The sequence below is a fragment of the Electrona antarctica genome, assembly GCF_951216825.1.
Source record: "Electrona antarctica genome assembly, chromosome: 14".
In the NCBI taxonomy this organism is placed as follows: Eukaryota; Metazoa; Chordata; class Actinopteri; order Myctophiformes; family Myctophidae; genus Electrona; species Electrona antarctica.
The window spans coordinates 40,903,798-40,910,559 of record NC_136795.1 but is presented as its reverse complement, the minus strand read 5'-3'; the positions used below and the strand labels follow the sequence as shown (position 1 = coordinate 40,910,559).

The 6,762-nt window shown below is 40.8% G+C and overlaps 1 long non-coding RNA gene across 1 annotated transcript in view; it reads right to left on the bottom strand.

The window, feature by feature from the left end:
* Window positions 1-3,576: 3,576 nt before the first annotated feature.
* Window positions 3,577-6,762, bottom strand: part of LOC306936825 — a 51,547-nt gene continuing 48,361 nt past the window's right edge. The window contains exon 3 of the long non-coding RNA XR_013791544.1: window positions 3,577-3,679. This is a non-coding gene — a long non-coding RNA (uncharacterized lncRNA). The remainder of the gene's footprint in view (window positions 3,680-6,762) is intronic.

Here is a 6,762-nt window from a genome sequence, read left to right as displayed (position 1 = left end):
GATATTTATTGGGTTCAATTTTATATCTGCCTGTCAATGTCTCTGACTTTAAACCATCCATAACTCTGCTCGCTGTTCAAGATAACCACTTCCAGGCAAATGCAGGTGTTGCAAAAAGGTCAATATCTCCAGAATGGAACATGGTAAAATCAAAATGTATTTTTTTAATTGAAGTGGACAAGTTCAGCTTTCTTTTGATGTAGGCGTGTGATTCTCGCTATAAGAGAACATTTTACTGTGGGCCCCCGAACAAGGCCTTTGTGCAATGTTAAATGGCAGCAACATCCAAATAGGCCTGTTGAGATCTTCCAGCAATCAAAGTGTTAAAGCTGTATTTCACACAAATTACAATGTGGTGGCGATAGTGTTGGCAACACTGTGAAAAACAATTATATAGTTTGCAAATGCGACACAGGTATACTGTAATCAATCTATTAATATTATATAATATACATATCCACTCACAAGAGGCCTGAAGTTAATGCAATACATCTACCCATCTATGGGGGGCACTACATCAACAGATACACTGGATACTGTGTGTACATGATGGGGAGCTGACTCTGCCACATGCCCTCAGATACACTTTGGCGTCTAATACCAGTGGTTGGAAAAAGTACTCCATTTCTTTACTTAAAAGTATCAATACTGTAATAATGTACACATTGTGAGCTTGTAGATTGGCTATTTTCAAATAGCCGAAATGTATAGGGCTGAAGTGATTCATGTGCGTTTGAAGTGTTTCATAAGAATGATGAAAATTGGAACTGGTCGGAATAACGTGTTCCTTTCATGTCCGGCCGGGGAAACTCCCCCCCGTCGTCAGGTGAAAAGAAGCAGCTTGGACTCCTCATGCATAGAAGGAAGCATGAGGTCAGTCCGCTTCCCCCCTCCAGGGTGGCGGAGGAAGTGTAGTGCCCAGGATTACATTAGATAATTGACACTGGGTGAAGGAAAATGGGTTGCGAAATCGTGGGATAAAAATGATAGAAGAAAAAGAATGATCAAAATCATAACTAGTAACTAGTAGGCCTAACTAACATTTTAAAATAAACGAAATAGAAATTCTCAAGTAAAGTACAAATTCTACATAAGTACAGTACTTAACCCATTTTGGGCAGGAACCCCTTTTGGTGTTTTAAACATTATGTTATAATTTAGCTATTGAAAAATAGCAGATCTACAAGCTCATAGCGCGCCACCGAGTGGCGCGCTACGAGCTTGTAGGTCTGCTATTTTTGAAAAATCGTGAAAATATTTATTTCAGAAAACTGGAGGATTTAGAAGACATTTTTTTTAAATTTCGACGTCAGGGGGGTTAAGTAAATGTACTTTGTACTTAGTTACTTTCCACCACTGGAGCTGACTGTGCCACATACAGTAATGGTTGCCCTCAGATACACCCCCACCAGGAGCAGATTCTATTTTTCCATCACTGCACAAATGCCTGCCAACATCATATCAGTGACCAATCCAATGAGCCGGTTAGATTACATTATAGGGCTGATGTGGCTCCTGAACTGGTTCCAGTAGACATACATTTCCTCTGAATCATGAGAGTTTGAGGTCACGCTCTCTCTTTGGCTAACCCATATGGAGTAATAAAAGGATAGAGACCGAACCAGGTTCACAGTAACACCAACGCTCCGGTTCGGAGCGTTGGTGTTACTGTGAACCCATTCTGACCTGAGATCAGATTCTAAAAATGTCTTCTACATCCTGACAGTTTTCTGAAAAAGCTATGTTTCTGTGTCCGTCGTTCTTTGATTTTTCAAAAATAGCAGACCTACAAGTTCATAGCGCGCCACTTGGTGGCGCGCTATGAGCTTGTAGATCTGCTATTTTTCAATAGCTAAAGCATAACATAATGCTAACACCAAAAGGGGTTCACGCCCAAAATGGGTTAATGTATATTTTCTAAACTCCTAAACCCTCAATAACCTACTTGTGCGGATACTGTATCTCTAAAAGTCTTCAAAAATAGCAACATTAGCAGATCACGGCACATGATATCACAACGCGTTGTGAGATTGTAGATCTGCTAATTTTGCTAAATAAAAACGTAACAAGTTGAAATATGGAGATATGATACGGACTGATGCTTGCTCAGAAGCCACGGGGCATTGAAGTGATAAATGATAATAAGTCAATGTAGGGCCATGGCTCAGTGGTCCAGGCACCTTGGCTGGTAATCCAGTCTGGCAGTGTGCCGTGGGTTCGACTCCCGATCCCGACGACCTTTACTGCATGTCATCCCCCCCCATCTCTCTCCCCATTTCCTGTCAGCCTACTGTCTGTCCCTCTATAAAAAAATAGAAATAAAATTAAGGCGAAAGCCAAAAAAAACCCCATTTAAAATAAGTCAATGTACAACCATTTACATTTATGTAGGCATTTCGCAGACACTCTATTCCAGGGCAACAAGTATATACTCTAGAAAGATGTACTTCTGTGACATTTAAATGTGCATAGTATCAATGGATAAGAGGGAGTAACAGAACACATTTTTACTGTAGATCAATTTTGGCTATAGATCCATCTGTAAGCATCCATTAAGCAATCCATGCTTATGTGTCTTCTTAGCATTTGCTTGATCTGTATGTTTGTTTAGCTTACAGGACTACACATGACCAACAACAATCCCATGAAGAAGAAAGACAAGTTTGGAGCGTGCCGAAAAGGTAAACACTATAAATGGCGTTAAATAAAAACACGCATAAGCACTTGGATTTGAACCAGGTTTTCTCGCATGCGAACCCAAACCCATACCACTCATCAAAAGGGGAATCCCAATTGGCCTGGGGAGATGATGAGTTATAATGGCTTCTGGGCGTGTGGCTACTCTGCTACAGAGAGCCTGCAATCCACGCAAGTTTCATTCCAAAAATAAATGTGTGCTAATTAGTGAAATAAATGAAATTGCATAAAGGGTAGGGAAAGATCTTCTGCGCAAAACGGCTAAAGGCACATTCTCAGTGTCTTGCATTTATAGTCGTAATTGTAGCATTTCTCAAACTTTTTGGGCCAGTACCCATCTCTCCAATATCCGGGTCACTTACTGCCCCCGCACACCCAATTAAAATGATTAAAAGATAAAAGATTTTTTTTATTGTGTTGCTTATATAATTTAGAAAACATCTCGTCAATTTCCAAATATCAGATTTGACATTAAACTGAACTGTCAATGTCATGGTCAATATCAGTGATGGATATTATTAACAAGTAAATTGAATAATTCAAGTGAAGTTATGTCACATTGAAATGGTGCATTTATAGCCTTCTGGTACACAGGGAGAAATTCAGAGTTTCCCCACCAAGGGGCTCCCTTGTCAACCACTGACATATTATGTAAAGCTATACTGCATTCTTGAACAGTGGTTCTCAAACACTTACATGACAAAGACCAACACATTAATATGTATTTGGCCTTGGATCCCCCATCTGAAAATATTTTGTGGCATGGACCTCCATACAAGATGTGTTAAAATATAAAAAAATAATAATAACATATTTTTCACACACACACACACACCACACACACACACACACACACACACACACACTTTGCCATTCAGTAGGCGTTCCTGCATGACTTCCGGGTATGATGAGGTGACGAGCATAGCCTCTATCTTTGATGTGGTGAACATTTGGTGATGCGTTGTGTGAGCTTGTACAGCGTCTATATGTCCGGAAAAGATATTTCGTGTAGAGGAAAAAAAGGAGTGGACCTACATTATTAGTACAGACTAGAGCCAACTAGTGGTCAACTACTGTAAGTACATGCTGTAGGGTTTAAGACCTGAGGCTGATTCTACAAAAAGTCAAAGTCCTACTATTTGTCAGACACGTTACCGCAGTGAAATTTGTTCTCTGCATTTGACCCATCTCTTGGAGTGGTGAGCCGCAGCCGTGCCGCGCTCGGGAATCATCCGATTAGTTGATCTGACCGCCCCAATCCAACCCTTTGATGCAGAGTGCCAAGCAGGGAGGCATTGGGTCCAATTTTTACAGTCTTTGGTATGACCCGGCCGGGGATCGAACCCCGACCTCCCGGTTTCAGGGCGGACACACTAACCACAAGGCCTTCTAAATCACTAGTTCTCAAACAAAGTTCTATTCGTGCCATCTGCAAATGTTTTGTGCCAGGGAGCCCCAGAAGAGAAGATGTATTTGTATATATATATATTGTTTGTTTGGTTGTTTGTTTTATGGTCCCATGTACCGGTTTGTTTAAATTCAATAAAAAGTAAATAAAAATAAAAATAAATAAAAATAACGTTGGAACACTTTCAATATATTTCCAAAAATGTCAAAAATATGATGTATATTAATGTATGTTTGTGCAGCGTTGTGAGCTTGTAGATCTGCTATTTGAGTAGTAGTAGTAGTTTTCTGAAAAACATGTTGCTACACTGTACAGCTAAATGGCACAGATGCTTTCTCAGGTTTTAATGGATCTCAAATCATTAAAAGGATTTTACCTCACATACGGTACGTTTAACTGTAGCCTATTAAAACATCCCTAGAACACACATTAAATTGGAAAAAAAGAAAACGGTAGCGAAAACAATTATCAAATCGAACGCCGACTCACCGAGACACACAGTATACTAGTTAACGACTTAACGGACACACATCCGCGTGCATAATTCAGTGTGCGGTGGTGGGTGTGCGGTGTGCGGTGCGCGGCCGGCCGTGTCCGGTGAGAGAGAGGTCAACGGGTAACAAATGTGCAACATGGAGAGAGAAAACAGATGGTTGTGCATGAGAGCCACGTTCAGCGGCCTGACCTTTCTTGATTGAGTGTAATGGCAACGCAGAGCAAATGCAAAAAGGTCAGCCGCTATAGACAGCTTTAATCCATTTAGGCCTGACGTCGAAATAAAATAAAAAGGCTTCTGAAAGAATATATATATATAATCAAAGATTTGTGCCACATTTTCACGATTTTTTTTTTTCGTGAAAATGACCTCGAAATTTAAAAAAAATCTTCTAAATCCTCCAGTTTTCTGAAATAAATGTTTTCACAATTTTTCAAAAATAGCAGACCTACAAGCTCGTAGCGCGCCACTCGGTGGCGCGCTATGAGCTTGTAGATCTGCTATTTTTCAATAGCTAAATAATGCTTAGTTAAAACACCAAAAAAGGGTTCCCGTCCAGAATGGGTGCCGCGCTATGAGCTTGTAGATCGTCTATTTTTCCCAACAGCTAAAGTTTAAAATAACAGTTAAAGTGGTTAAAAGCTATAAGGTGACACGGATGCGTCCTCAGGTCTAAATGGGTTAATATTATAATTGGCACTTTTCCCATGGAGACAGTTTCTGTTCGGAGATGAGCTGCAGCTATAAACCACATGCTCTGCGTAAATCCATAACATATTCAACGGCATAATGTCAGGATAAGCCAGCCAGTCATATCCGCGCAAAGCAGGCTATACCTGCTTAACGCGTTACGACCGGGAAAGCATGTCATTTCATTATGTTGGTCATTCAACAATAGCAGATATACAAGCTCATAGCGCGTCACATCGTGCCGCGCTGCGAGCTTGTATATCTGCCATTTTTTGAAAAAAAAATTGTGAAAATCTTTGAATGTGTAATTTTTTTTTAAAGCGAACATTTTTAATTCAAATCTTTGCTTTTGGGGGCTCCCAAAATGCCTATGCCTGAAGAAGGCCGAAAGGCCCAAACGTTGCTATATGACTCTTTAAAATAAAGTTCTTGAACCAGCAAGTGGCAGTGTGCGGGTCTCTCCTCCTTCCTCATAACGTTTGCTGTACTGCCAGGACCTATACGCACCTGCTATAAAACTGAACCGGGTGTGCGGAAGTCATCCCTCGAAAGAGGGGGCTCCCTGGAACAAAGTATTGTGAGTTTCGTCGGGGGGAAATTAAATTTTTTCGATTTTGGGGGTCCTTGACGTGAAAACGTTATAGCACCACCGATTTATATACGTTTTCGTTTTCATAAAACTGTTTTAAAGAATGGGCTTCAGGTCTCAATGGGTTAATCAAGAGGAACGGTACTGTGACCAGACGCACAGCTATACAGATACAGCATTGTTTTTTCCGTTTTAAATTAGCATTCTGCTAATTTAGCGTTTGTTTAATTTGTTAACGACACGCTTCATTATGTCAATCATTTAACCAGATGGACCCTATAACAGCGTCCCTATTCTGGGACAAACATTCTGCAAAAAAAAATAGCAGATCAACAAGCTCACGGTATACGTCGCCACTGTGGTTCTCAAGGGGACCCCCAGGGGTCCTCTAGGGGTTCCAGGGGGGTCCCCAGCTAAATGTATTAACATTATGTTTAACAACTTAAATTAACCCTATCCTGTACATCATCAGCTATTATACAGTAGCTGATCTAAAAGGTCACCATGTTGCAAAACATTGTGGGCTTGTAGATCTGCCATCTAGCTGCCTGGACATAGGAGGCTAGATGGTCCAGCCTTTGGTGTGTGTGCACAAACCTTGTCCTACACAGACATTAAAATGCCATTGACAATGAATGGACAATTTTGAGTGTTTGTGTAAACACAAACATTGATGACCTGACAAGGGCTCTTATTTCGCGTGCGCGTGCTATGGGGGGCCAGGGGCCCCCCGCTTCATTTACTATGCTGCACACAAATGGAATTGAACAAACTTTGTGACTCTCTGAAGCGGGTTGGATTGGTCTACATAGAGACATTTAGGGTGCTTCTTGAGGACACACTACATTAGTGAGTGAATGCACCCGTTTCATGTAATACTAT